The sequence below is a fragment of the Anabrus simplex genome, chromosome 3 (genome assembly GCF_040414725.1).
Source record: "Anabrus simplex isolate iqAnaSimp1 chromosome 3, ASM4041472v1, whole genome shotgun sequence".
Classification (NCBI taxonomy): Eukaryota; Metazoa; Arthropoda; class Insecta; order Orthoptera; family Tettigoniidae; genus Anabrus; species Anabrus simplex.
In genome coordinates this window covers 481547044-481562377 of record NC_090267.1, presented here as the reverse complement: position 1 = coordinate 481562377, position 15334 = coordinate 481547044, and positions in this window count along the sequence as shown.

Below are 15334 nucleotides of genomic sequence, written 5' to 3'. Positions count from 1 at the left end.
CTTGGCTTAACAGTTATTTCTGGCTCCACATGTTTTATTCAGCTGCCAGATGAGTTGCTGTTAACGCGACCGTAAAGGACTTCACAACAAACTGTTTACAAAGGCTTCCCTTTCCAAATTGTATGGTAATTCGTTTGATAAATAATAAATTGATGTGGCGAGAATGGTACTGACAGAAATGTTTCAATATCCACTCAGAACGCAGCTGAAATATTTCTTCCTTTTTACAACTGGCTTTACATCGCACCGACACTGATAGGTCTTATGGCGACGATGGGATAGGAAAGGGCTAGGATTGGGAAAGAATGGGCCGTGGCCTTAAATTCATTTCCTGCTGTGAAAGTGCGAAAGCAAGGAAAACCATCTTTAGAGCTTTCGGCAGTAGTGTTCGAATCCACTATCCCCCGAATGCCGGCTCACAGTTTTGCACCCCTAACCGCACGACCAGCTCACTCGATGTAGCTAAAAGTAGTTCTATTATTATTATTATCATTATTATTATTATTATTATTATTATTATTATTATTATTATTATTATTATTATTATTATTATCATTCATACACTTCTCCACAGAAAGTATGGGTACTAATGGGGCACGGGATGCACCAAGTGCCTTACATAATTAAAATATTTACACATTATAATACAAACGTTGATGTACAGGTATATACAAAACTGTAGATCGCGGGATCTTCATTCTTGCGAGAGGAACGATCGCACAATGTTGCATGTTGACAGGAGAACAGAATGTTGCGTAATTTTGTAGATGTTCGGTGGAAGACCCAGTTCTCGCAGACTCTTGTGAAGTGTGTGTGGAATTAGGCCGTTGACTGACAGAATCACAGGAACTATTCGTACCAGTTTCATCTTCCAGATCCTCTTTATCTCTTCTGCAAGTTTTTTGTACATGGAGATTTTTTCACTGTACTTCCTGTCAATGTTGGTGTCATTGGAGATAGCGATGTCAATAATGAAAGTCGTCCCAGTTTTCTTGTTTACCAGTATGATGTCTGGCCTGTTATGGTTGACTGTTTTGTCTGTCACAACAGCAGTGTCCCAATAAAGCTTAATCGACTCGTTCTCCAGGAATGGTGTTGGATGGTCCTTGTAATAAGGGATACGCTCCTGAATTAATTGGTTTTCCTGAGCAAGTGCCTCGTGTATGATTCCCGAGACATGATTGTGTCGTCTCGTGTATTCTACGGGGGCAAGTACTGGGCAGCCCGCAGTGATATGGTCGATGGTCTCGAGATGAATGGAGCATCGTCTGCATTTGTCGGAGAGTACGCTGGTGTCTTTGATGATGTACTTTTTGTAATTGTTTGTAGCTATTACTTGGTCTTGTATAGCAAATGCAAATCCCTCTGTCTCCCCAAATAAACGCCCACTTTGTAACCACATACACGACGCATTCTTGTCTATGCTCTGTGGGTTTACATTGCTGTAGTATTTTCCGTGGAGGGTCTTCTCTCGCCATGTCCTTTCTTTCTCCTGCAGGGATACTTGGTGATTTGTATGTGGGTCAGAGGCATTGTATGGATACAGAACAGTGTACTTGTCAGCAAGTACTACAGCTTTATGGAGAAGGCTGTTTTCTTGCTTTTTATGGAAGTATCTCCGTAGGTTCTTTATCTGATTCAGGAGCATGACTTGAAGATCCAGTACTCCTCGGCCTCCCGATTTTCGTGGGAGAGTGACCCTTTCCATGCATGAATTGGGATGATGTAATCTATAGGTGGTGAGCAAAGTTCTCGTTTTTCTTTGTATGCTGTCTATTTCTGTAGCAGACCATTTCAGAATTCCGAATGAATAAACAAGGGTTGGAATAGCGTACGTGTTTATTGCTTTAACTAGCAAATGTACCCGTGCTTCGCTACGGTATTCTGCATTGTATACGAATATTGAAGTAAATACTGTACATACAGTAAATAAGATTGTTTTAAAATAGCATGTCTCTTAGCGTTATCCGAGAAACAATATGCAGAGGTCCCCATACGTTGTTTCCAGTGTAAAGTGCTTGTTACGGATTTGTGATGATAACGACAGGCTCACTTCCCTACTGCGATTCACAATCGAGTTGGGAAGTTTACATTATAATTGCAGGCCCCATTGCCTACTGCGCGGTCACAATCTATTTGGGGAGTTTCCGTTACAATTGCAGGCCCCCTTTCCTACCTCCAGACATATTACAAATTGAAGAGTTTTTATTATAATGGCAGGAAACTTCCCTACAACCAGTCAAAATTGAGTTGTGCAGTTATCATTATAATGATAGGCCCCTTTTCCAACTGCCAGCCAGCTTCCTGCCAGTCACACCAAGTTGATGAGTTTCCATCAAAATAGCAGGCCAGTATGCCTAATGCCAGTCACATTTTAGATGGGTACATCTGTTTATAACTACGGGAACGCTTGCCTACAGCCAAAGACTGTATGCTGCATGCTCCCTTGCCTTCTGAAAGTCAAATCGAGAAGTGAATTATTCATTACAATGGTAGGCCTGCCTCATTAATGCCAGTTACACAGGAATTGGAGAAGGACTCCATTCCTACTGCCAGTCATAGTCGGTGTGCGGAGTACTGATTACAATAGCAGACACACCCTTTCTCGATCGCTACAAAATCGACATCAGTGAATATATATAGTTCGACATACGAAAGTATGTGCTTGTTTACAATATTGCAGACCTTCATTTACAGATTAACTGCTTCTAAACGGTACATCATATCGAGAAAAGATTGTACCATAAGACGCCGGATTTAGCGGCCTAAATTGCTGGTCATATGATATCTCATCTATTCATGGGTCAGATTGAGTTAGAAACTTGGGTAAAATTTGTGTAAGATTATCTCACATTGCATTGCTTTTCGGATAATTAAGTGACAGCTACATACATAGCATTTGGCTCACATATGGCTACTGGGTGGACCAATTTTCGTGTAGAGTATGATGATTCTATCTTTCCTCTAAGTGATGGAAGGTATGAATTATGTATGTGAAAAGTACTACTTTACTTAATATCGAGAAATAGAGAAAAGTCAAACGTAAAATGGATATAAATACGACAAAAAGTCGTACGACCAAGGTTGTAGATCACTCCAAATTGAACGGGGATTGTGCCATCCGTTATGTGATGATACTTCCCGAAGGTCTGCACCATCATTAAAATTGCCTCCATATTTCGATATTCTTCGGGATAGAAAGGGAAAAATTTAAAGATCTTGGAAGTTTTCCGCCCGTTACAGGCTAAGTCGTAAAATTTTGCCAAATTTCAGTTTTCTTTCTCGACTGGCAGATTATGCCGCATTCTGGGTTTTCAGTGAGAAGTGTAAAAAGTAGAACTTTCAAGATACTAAACCAAAAAATATGCAGATGATCATTATTACCCCTTAAGCGTGTAGCTGTACGAAAATTTCGACAAAATAGTCTATGTACAGGCACACAGTAGTTACGATTTTATTTACATAGATAAATAAGGAACCTGCTCCACGTACAACACCTTTTGGGCTATATCCGCTGGACTTAACCGGAAAAACGGACCGTTTATGATATCTCCCTTATTAATCCTGTCGAAAAAATGCACATGAAAAAAAGTTTTAGAGATGGAATTCCATCATGTTTGGTCGATTTCCAGTCAGGTTGGTCTTGTACTGTATATATTCTGGAAGAGTAAAATCACCATTTCGGTTCCCTATAAACCGCCAGTCCATTCCGGGAACATGAAATGTTATTGACGATTAACACCTACCGTTGGGCAGGTGGATGTTAATATAAAGTTTGACTCAAATATCTTCAGTAGTTTTCAAGTTGTAAAACATACGCTTTACACGCACCCGCTCTTGAGTTAAGTCCGGTGGGACTTGTACCGGAAAACGGTCCGTTAATGATATCTCCCTTATTAATCCTCGTATTGAAATGATGCACATGAGGAAAAAGGCCTAGAAATGAATTTCCATTACGGCAGCTAAATTTACATTAAGTTTGGTTGCAAAATGACGGTTTCGGTTTCGTATAATCCCCCAGTCAATTCAGGGATTCAGAAACAATACTTGCCCTAAAACCTACCAAAGGACAGATGGATTCTAAATATCAAGTTTGGTGGAAATATATCCAGTAGTTTCCAAGTTTTAGACAAACAGACAAACAAACAAACAGACAGACACCAAAACAGAATATATGCAGATGGTCATTATTACACCTGAAACGGATAACTGTACGGAAATTTCGCCAAAATTGTCAATGTACAGACATACTCTAGAAGTGTAGACCTTTATTTCGATAGTTACTGCTTTGCAACTGTACGACGTATCTACAAACGGACTTCACCATCAGACGCCCCTTTCAGTGCTCTACATGGTTGGTCCTATGACATCTTCTCGTATCTCCTTTATTTATGGGTTAGATTGAGTTAGAGTCATTGAATGGGGTGAAATCTTGTACAGTTTTTGAATGCTACTTTATATTTTTGATTCTCATGTGACAGCTAGAATCATAAAATTTGGCTATAACATTGCCAATGGTCATGTCAATGTGCGTACCGAATGTCATGATTCTACCTTTCCTATAAGTGTGCCAAATGATAACATATACGTGTAAAAGTACAAAATCAACTTGTGTTTAATGTATTAGGGATAGAAATACGACGAAAAGTCACAGGACAAAAGTTGTAGATCTCTCCAAAATGAAACGCAATTTGCTTTGTGACTTTTGATACGACTTACTGATTAGCCACCAATTACCCCGAAACGAAGGTCTGCACCGCCGTTAAAATTGCATCCATATTTCGGAATTTTCCTGGGCCAGAAGTTATACATTTGCGTAGCTTAGAATATTTCCTCAAAGGAAAGAGTGTACAGCATTCGGGATTAGCACTCGCATACATACGTGGTAATTAAGGAAGAAAGTAATACAGTTTAGTAAGTTGAAATTAATAGAAAATAGATTATAACAGAGGACATCCGGATGACGACAAATATATAAATACCAAGTGAATGTATTGGAAAATCAAATGCTCCTCAATAAATTATGCCGGAGTGAGTTATGGATATAAGAAAGCGGTAATCGGAGAGAAATTTAGGCGCAGGGATTCTTAGGTAATCAGATAAGAAGATGAATATTTGTGTTATTACTTATGCTATTCGAGGACGGTTATAACCTCCAATGATATTCCGCCAATATCCCGCAGAATGGCCGATTGACGACTCTCTTGCTTTCTACCCAAGGAACAACCACGAATTTAAAGGAATGATGAGGAAAATGACAATACGTTACTTCCCTGCTGGCAAGCAGTCAGAGACGTTGCCATGGTAACCCATATATTCGTTATCGCTCTGTCGGTCCCTCAATGCCGAGCATGGTATCGGCAGAAAATAGTAAATTTCTCCGTCATTTGAAGAGTAAGGTAAATTATGAACACAACGAAAGTTGTTTGTGATGAAGAGACCTTTCACATACGGTCCACAGAGTTTGCAGAAAATCAATAGTATAAGAGAAAATGGAGGAAGACCGTTGTGGTTTTCCTATAGACCCCCGTCTTTTCAAAGATTTTAAAATGATATGCATATCGAAACCTTCCCCGGGGTGAGTATACTCTAAATATGAAGTTTGGTTGAGATCTATCCAGCCCTTTCGACGTGATGGTGGAACAAACAAACATTTTTATTCTTTTTATTTTGCTAGTTGCTTTACGTCGCACCGACACAGATAGGTCTTATGGCGACGATGGGACAGGGAAGGGATAGGAGTTGGAAGGAATCGGCCGTGGCCTTAATTAAGGTACAGCCCCAGCATTTGCCTGGTGTGAAAATGGGAAACCACGGAAAACCATTTTCAGAGCTGCCGACAGTGGGGTTCGAACCTACTATCTCCCGAATACTGGATATTGGCCGCACTTAAGCCAAACAAACAAACAAACAAACAAACAAACAAACAAACAAACAAACAAACAAACAAACAAACAAACAAACAAACAAACAGACAAACAGAAACGAACAACTTTATTTATAAGATTATTTTTATACCACTCCCCTCGCCCCCTGCCAAAAGGGTGCTAGGGGTGTCTTACCCTCACGCGGTTTGTCTCCTGATACTAATTGATAAGTGTACCACGTTTGGTGAAATTGCTCCAGTGGTTTAGGAGGAGATGTGTCATATACACACCCACACCCACACACCCACGCACACACATACATCAATTTTTATATATAGTAAGAAGAAGAAGATAATATTTTTATATGTAGTTTTCGATTAATTTTATATCTCACCCCCTTCGCTCCCCACTTGGATTTGCAAAAAATCCGGAGTAATACTATTCATCTCAGAGACCCTGAAATCTATGGATTCGAAACTGTTTTTAATTATTTCTATATCTCACCCCACCCCCCCACCCTTTGCTCCCAACCTAAAAGGGGGCTGGATTTTAAAAAAATTCTAGAGTATCACTTTTCAACTCAGCGACCCCGAAAACTATGAATTCGACACTATTCTCGATTATTATTGTAACTACCACCCCCCTGACCCTCTCCCTTAAGGGCGCTAGGGATGGCTTACCCCCCACAGTGATCGTCTCCCGATAGTAAGTGATTCGTGTACCAAGTTTGGTTGAAATTGCTCCAGTGGTTTAGTTGGAGATGTGTCATTTACACACACACTTCCATTTCTATCTATAGTAAGATTTTTACACTCGTTCTTCACCCCCTTTCCATCCCCGCCCAAAGGAGTCCTATGAGTGCCTTACACAACAGTATATTTTTTCCCAGATATTAAGTCTTATTTGTACCTATTTTGGTTGACAGCTATGCCCAAACGTACATGCATAATCTCACTGCTCTAGAATCCTGGAGCTGACGTTGCCATGGTTACGGCAGTTCATTTCTTTATCCGATTCCTAGAGCAGGGGTAGTGTGGTGCCAATATCTCCGTAACGGTTGGTTTTAGGGCCTTAAAACATGGTTTTCGGGCCCGTAGGGCTTACCGAGTTTTGTTCTTTGCGTCAAGAGGATTAAATTGAGCTTTGTCTCGTCCTTATACGACAAATTCGATATTTTGCCTATAATAGTATAAGAGAAAATGGAGGAAAACCGTTTTTCCTATAAAACCCCCGTCTTTTCAAAGATTTTAAAATGATATGCATATCGAAACCTTCCCCGGGGTCAGTATACTCTAAATATGAAGTTTGGTTGAGATCTATCCAGCCGTTTCGACGTGATGGTGGAACAGACAAACAGACAGACAAACAGACAAACAGAAACAATTTTATTTATATAGACTAGCGAATGTACCCGTGCTTCGCTACGGTATTCTACATTGTATTCGAATATCGAAGTAAATAGTGTACATGCAGTAAATAAGATAGTTTTAAAATTGCATGTCTCTTAGCGTTATCCGAGAAAGAGCATGGGGAGGTCCCCGTACGTTTCCAATGTAAAGTGTTTGTTACGGATTTGTGATATAACGGCAGGCTCACTTGCCTACTGGCATTCACAATCAGGTTGGGAAGTTTACATTATAATTGCAGGCCCCATTGCCTACTATGCGGACAGAATCGATTTGGGGAGTTTTCGTTAAAATGGCAGCCCCCCTTTCCTACCTCCAGACAGATTACAGTTTTTATTATAATGGCAGGCAATTACCCTACTATCACTCGAAATTGAGTTGTGCAGTTATCATTATAATGACAGGCCCCTTTTCCTACTGCCAGCCAGCGTACTGCCAGTCACACCAAGTTGGTGAGTTTCCATCAAAATAGCAGGCCACTATGCCTAATGCCAGTCACATTTTAGATGAGTACATTTCTTTATAATGGCGGGCACCCTTGCCTACTGCCAAACACAATCGGGTAGGGGAGTTTTAAACAAAACTGCATGCTCACTTACCTTCTGCAAGTCAAATCGAGAAGGGAACTATTCATTACAATTGTAGGCCTTCCTTACTAATGACAGTTACACAGGAGTTGGAGAAGGAACCCTTTCCTACTGCCAGTCAAAGTCGGTGTGGGGAGTACTGATTACAATAGCAGACCGACCCTTTCTCGATCGCTAAATCGACATCAGTGAATATATATAGATCGACATACGAAAGTATATGCGTGTTTACAATATTGAAGACCTTCATTTACAGATTAACTGCTACTAAACGTACGTCATATCGACAAAGGATTATACCATAAGACACGCCGGATTTAGTGGCCTAAATGGCTGGTCCAATGATATGTCATCTATTCTTGGGTCAGATTTAGAAACGTGGAACAGGGTAAAGGTTTTGTAAGATCATCTCACATTACATTACTTTTCGGATAATAATGTGACAGCTACATACGTAGCATTTGGCTCACATATGGCTACTGAGTGGGCCAATTTTCGTGAAGAGTTTGATGATTCTGTATTTCATATAAGTAATTGAAAGTATGAATAATGCATGTGAAAATTCCAAATTGACTTAACATCGATTAATAGAGAAAAATCAAACGTAAAAGGGATACAGATACGGCATAAAGTCATAAGACCAAGGTTGTAGATCATTCCAAATTGAACGGAGATTGTGCAATCCGTTACGTGATAGGAATTTCCGAAGGTCTGCACCATCATTAAAATTGCCTGCATATTTCGATATTCTTCGGGGATAAAAAATGAAAAATTTAATGATATAGGATTTTTCATTCGTTACAGGCTAAAACGTATAATTTTGTCAAATTTCAATTATCTTCTTATTCTTCTGGCAGATTATGCCACAATGTGGATTTTGGGCGAGGCGGGTAAAAATTAGGACTTTCAGGAAATCAAAAATTATGGAGATTGTTATTATTACCCCTTAAACGGAAAGCTGTACGAAAATTTCGCCAAAATAGTCAGTGTAGAGGTACACAGTCGTTACGATTTGATTTATATAGATAAGGAATCTGCTCCATGTAAAACACCTTTTGGGCTATGTCCGCTGGACTTAACATGCAAAAGTGACCATTCATGATATCTCCCTTATTAATCCTCCTGACGAAAAAATGCACATGAAAAAAAAGGTTTAGAGGTGGAATTCCATCAGGTTTGGTCGATTTCCAGTCAGGTTGGTCTTGTTCTGTATATATTGTGGAAGAGTAAAATCACCATTTCGGTTCCTTATAAACCGCCAGTCCATTCCGGAACATGAAATGTTATTTACGTTTAAAACCTACCTTTGGACAGGTGGATGCTAAATATAAATTTTGTTTCGAATGTCTTCAGTAGTTTTCAAGTTGTAAGGAATACGCTTTACACGCACCCGCTCGTGAGTTAAGTCCGATGGGACTTGTACAGAAAAACGGTCCTTTAATGATATCTCCCTTATTGATCCTCGTATCGAAATGATGCACATGAGAAAAAAAGGTTTAGACATTAATTTCTACCAAGGTAGGTAGACTTCCATAAACTTTTGTTGTGTATATTTTTTGGAAGTGCAAAATCACTGTTTCGGTTTCGTATAAACCCCCAGTTAGTTCAGGGATTTAGAAACAATATTTGCCCTGAAACCTATCAAGGACAGGTGTATTCTAAATACGAATCTTGGTGGAAATGCATCCAGTAGTTTCTAGCATTCACGTACATACGGCGTAATTAAGGAAGAAAATAATACAGTTAAGAATGTTGAAACTAATAGAAAATGGATTATAACTGAGGACAGCCGGATAACGACAAATAAATAAATGCCGTGAGTTATGGATATAATAAAGCGCTAACAGAGGAGAAATTTAGGTTCAGTGATTCTTAGGTAAACAAATATGAAGATGACTAATGGTGTTATTACTTAATCTATTCGAGGGCGGTTATAACCTCCAACGATATTCCGCCAATATCCCGCAGATGAGCCGATTGATGCCTCTCTTGCCATCTACCCAAGGAACAACCACGAATTTAAAAGCATGATGAGGAAAATGGCAATACGTTACTTCCCTACTGGCATGCAGTCAGAGACGTTGCCATGGTAACCTGTAGGTTCGTTGTCGGTCTGTCGGTCACTAAACGCAGAGCATGATACCAGCAGAAAATTGTAAATTTCTCCGTCATGTGAAGAGTAAGGTAAATTATGAACATAACGAAAGTTGTTTATAATGAAGAGACGTTTCACGTACGGTAAACGAAGTTTACAGAAAATCAATAGTATAAGAGAAAATAGAGGAAAACCACTGTGGTTTTCCTATAAACACCCCGTCTATTCAAAGATTTTAAAATTATATGCATATCGGAACCTTTCCTGGGATGAGTATACTCTAAATATGAAGTTTGGCTGAGATCTATCCAGCCGTTTCGACGTGATGGTGGGAAAACCACTCTGGTTTTCCTATAAACCCCCCGTCTATTCAAGGATTTTAAAATGATATGCATATCTAAACCTTCCCCGGGATTAGTATACTCTAAATACAATGTTTGGTTGAGATCCATCCAGCCGTTTCGACGTGATGGTGGAAAAACCATTCTGATTTTCCTATAAACCCCCCATATATTCAAATATTTTAAAATGATATGCATATGGAAAACTTCCCCGCGATGAGTATCCTCTAAATATGAAGTTTGGTTGAGATCTATCCAGCCGTTTCGACGTGATGGTGGGAAAACCACTCTGGTTTTCCTATAAACCCCCCGTCTATTCAAGGATTTTAAAATGATATGCATATCTAAACCTTCCCCGGGATTAGTATACTCTAAATACAATGTTTGGTTGAGATCCATCCAGCCGTTTCGACGTGATGGTGGAAAAACCATTCTGATTTTCCTATAAACCCCCCATATATTCAAATATTTTAAAATGATATGCATATGGAAAACTTCCCCGCGATGAGTATCCTCTAAATATGAAGTTTGGTTGAGATCTATCCAGCCGTTTCGACGCGATGGTGGAAAAACCATTCTGGTTTTCCTATAAACCCCCTGTCTATTCAAGGATTTTAAAATGATATGCATATCAAAACCTTCTCCGGGATGAGTATACCCTAAATATGAAGTTTGGTTGAGATCTATCCAGCCGTTTCGACGTGATGGTGGAACAGACAAACAGACAGACAAACAGAAACAATTTTATTTATATAGATAGATTTTTACACTCGTTCTTCACCCCCTTTCCATCCCCGCCCAAAGGAGTCCTATGAGTGCCTTACACAACAGTATATTTTTTTCCCAGATATTAAGTCTTATTTGTACCTATTTTGGTTGACAGCTATGCCCAAACGTACATGCATAATCTCACTGCTCTAGAATCCTGGAGCTGACGTTGCCATGGTTACGGCAGTTCATTTCTTTATCCGATTCCTAGAGCAGGGGTAGTGTGGTACCAATATCTCCGTAACGGTTGGTTTTAGGGCCTTAAAACATGGTTTTCGGGCCCGTAGGGCTTACCGAGTTTTGTTCTTTGCGTCAAGAGGATTAAATTGAGCTTTGTCTCGTCCTTATACGACAAATTCGATATTTTGCCTATAATAGTATAAGAGAAAATGGAGGAAAACCGTTTTTCCTATAAAACCCCCGTCTTTTCAAAGATTTTAAAATGATATGCATATCGAAACCTTCCCCGGGGTCAGTATACTCTAAATATGAAGTTTGGTTGAGATCTATCCAGCCGTTTCGACGTGATGGTGGAACAGACAAACAGACAGACAAACAGACAAACAGAAACAATTTTATTTATATAGATTTTGTTCTTGGCATTTAGGTAGCTGCGCAAAATCTGACGCAACCTCGATGTATATTTATCAGTGAGTTCCTGTTTGATTTTCTTGTGCTCCAGAGTTGTATTCTGAGCAAATCCAAGGTACTTGTATGTCTCTGTTTGTGTCATTCCCTCAATTAACGATCCGGTATGGAGCTCATATGGTTGGGAGTTTGTGTACCGACCACGTTGAATTGTTAGCAGCTTACGCTTCTTTACTCCCAACGTCATTCCCACATCAGATGAGTAGGAGTCTATTATATTCAGCAGGGCGTTCATTTGTGTTTCGTTGTGGGCATACACTTTCAGATCATCCATATAAAACAAATGAGATATTCTGTGTTTCCCATTGTTATATTTAATATCAAATCCAAAACCAGTAGCTTTTAGAAGATTGGATAGGGGATTCATTGCAAGGCAAAACCACAGAGGACTTAATGAATCTCCTTGAAATATACCACGTTCAATTTTAATTGTGTCGGACATGATACATTTATTTTATGTCTTAGTGCAGAGCATTGTCTTCCAATTGTTCATAGTAACTTCAAGAAAATTAATTATGGCAGGACTGATCTTGTACAAATGAAGTACTTATTTTAACCATGAGTGGGGAACTGAGTCAAATGCTTTCTGATCATCTATATACGCTGTGTACAGGTTCCTTTGTGAGTGTATTGCCTGTTGTGTTACAACGGAGTCTATGATTATCTGTTCTTTGCACCCTAGTGATGACTTATTATTATTATTATTATTATTATTATTATTATTATTATTATTATTATTATTATTATTATTATTATTATTATTATTATTATTATTTAAGCACGTTATAGTCCAGGGTTAGCTTTTCCCTCGAACTCAGTGAGGGATCCCATATCTACAGTCTTAAGGGCCGTGTCTTGGAGCATGAGACATTTGGTAGGAGATACAACTGTGCAGGAGGACCAGTTCCTCGCCCAGGCCGCCTCACCTGCTATGCTGAACAGGGACCTTGTGGGGGAGGGGAGGATTGGAAGGGATAGGCAAGGAAGAGGGAAGGAAGCGGCCGTGGCCTTAAGTTATATACCATCCGAGCATTTGCCTGGAGAAGAAGTGGGAAACCACGGAAAAGCACTTCGAGGATGGCTGAGGTGGGAATCGCAACCCCTCTACTCAGTTCACCTCCCGAGGTTGAGTGGACACCTTTCCAGTCCTCGTACCACTTTTTATATTTTGTGGCAGAGCCGGGAGTCGAACGCGGGCCTCCAGGGCTGGCAGCTAGTCACACTAACCCCTACAGCACAGAGGAGAAGTTGATCAAGTAAGATACAAAAACGGCAAAATGTATTATGAAGAATACAGTAATTTCATGATAGAAAAGCCCAAGAGCATTAATATTTACAATCGATGACGTTCCTGTTTCGGCAGCAGTATTTGGTTGTGAGCTAAATAGTAGTAAAGCTTGAACAACTCGCTCATGATCGAGTCGCAGTGTAAATATAGAAGATTTGAGAAATGTTCTGTTTTGAATACAGTATGGCAAATGATGGGGGCCTTAAAGGTTGCGTTGTTGGTATGTGATGTGCTTTTGCTGTTCTATAAATAAAAAGTATACGTATATATTATTTGGTTGAACGCTGGCTTTTAAGCTCGAGTTAGTACAGTTACGTTTTGGCAACTTTATATTTTATGTAAAAACCAAAGGTACGGATTTATGCAAGAGGGGAAGCAGTCAATCTTCCCCTAGTGCACTGTCGCTGCATTGTCGTTCAAAGGAAGCTAGCAATGGTGCGACAAGGGCGAACTATCCGCCAGTGTCTTGAAAAGTTGTGACAATCTCACTGAAGAGTCCATTCCACACATGAGAAAAACTTGAAAATTTCACTTCTGAAAAGTCCTGAAGAGCATGAATATTTTAATATTTTCAATTGCTGGAAATGAGGGCTCCTGAGAACGTAGTCTTTTATGTAAACATGGCAACAGTTGGGAAGGACAATGTTAGAACTATTTTAATCTGACATTTTTAAATTCATACTTTAAGAACACTGCTTCGGAAAATGTGCCTTCAATAACAGGACCATGATAGTACATTTAGTAAGTTTGTAAATTCCATAGTTACGTAATTCTGAAAGTTTATTAAATTAGTGCCTAAAAGAGACACAAAGAGATGAAAAGAATATAGATGGCGAAATAATAAAAAGAAATGTGTGTAACTACATCTGTGTGTAAAGGTAACTAATGATGATTGTTGTTCAAAGGGGCCTAACATCTAGGTCATCAGCCCTGTGTGTAAAGGTGCTAGTAATATGAGGCGAGTAACAAGAGTGAGCGAACAGAACTGAAGAGAAGGAAGGTGAAGGGAAGGGAGGAAAATGCAAGAATGGAAGGAAAGGAGAAAGAATGAAGGATAGAAGAGAGGACAAGAAGAAAAGGGGAAAGGAACGGAAGGGACGAAGGAAAGAGAAAAACAGCAAATAGACGGTACAAGAAGGTTTAAAGAAAGGTTTTAAGAGGGAAAGGAAAGGAGAAGAAAAAGAGAGGATGGCGGGTAGGAGGAAAGGAAGGAAGGAGACAAGGATAGAAGGATAGAAGGAAAGAGGAAAGAAATACGATGAAGGATGAAATGAGAAATCAAGGCAGAGGAGCATAAGAAGAGATTCATAGAGAACGAAAGAGGAACAAAGGAAGACAGAAAAGTTAGGAAAAAAGAAAAAACTAGGAAAAGGGATGGAATAAAGGAAATTTGGAGGGGAATAATGAAGAAGAAAAGAGAGAAGAAAGAAGAGTAGGAACAAAGAACGAAAAACGAGAAATGAATGGGGGAGGAAATAAGTTAGACAGTTATGAATGTAGCCGAAAGAAGGGGTAAAATAAGAAAGGAGGGAAGGAAAGAGTAAGAAAGTGAGGAAATATACAGGGTGGACCATGTAAGTTGAGACTGTGCAATATCTTAAAATTAAGCCTTGTATAAAAAACTATCTGGAATAAAAGTTACTTGATATTAAGGGGGCAAGAAAATGCTATATGTCATGTTTTATTTGGAGAACGTTTGGGTCATTTGAGGGTCACAGACGTTTTTCGAAATGAGAACAATCATTTTCAATTTCTTGTGTATGTATGTTGTGTATTCAGCCCGAAGTCTGATTTGATCCTCCACAGCTCCGCCAACAGTTGTCATAGATAGCCTAGGCGTCACTGAAGAGGCATACTAGGAAATGAGGAGTGAGGTAGTATTCCCGTTGCTTTCCTCACCGAGCCAGAAGTTGCTATTTCATAGCATTCTGCCAAGCCCACTGAAATGCATGCACCAACCGACCCAATGAGCGATATTTTCACACCATTCGAAACAAGGACTGGCTGCATAAGTAGTGGTATTACCAGCATCACTCATACCTCGGTCACTATCATAGTCAAAGCCAAGGATGAGACTGAGACAGGTCAGGGAAGGTAACAAATTTATTCTAGCCGGTACCAGAAGATATAGTGCACTGTAAACACTACATCTCACCAGGAAAGGCATACTCAAATTCTTATAAACGAATATTTGCTTCATTTTGTCCTATTGAATTCCAACATCATCTTCATAGGTTACGTGCCAGAAGCGACCGTGCCGGGTGCAACCTACTGTTAAAAGCACCACTCAGAGTTATTCGTCTACCAATGCCATTTCACGCCATCTCTCCACTG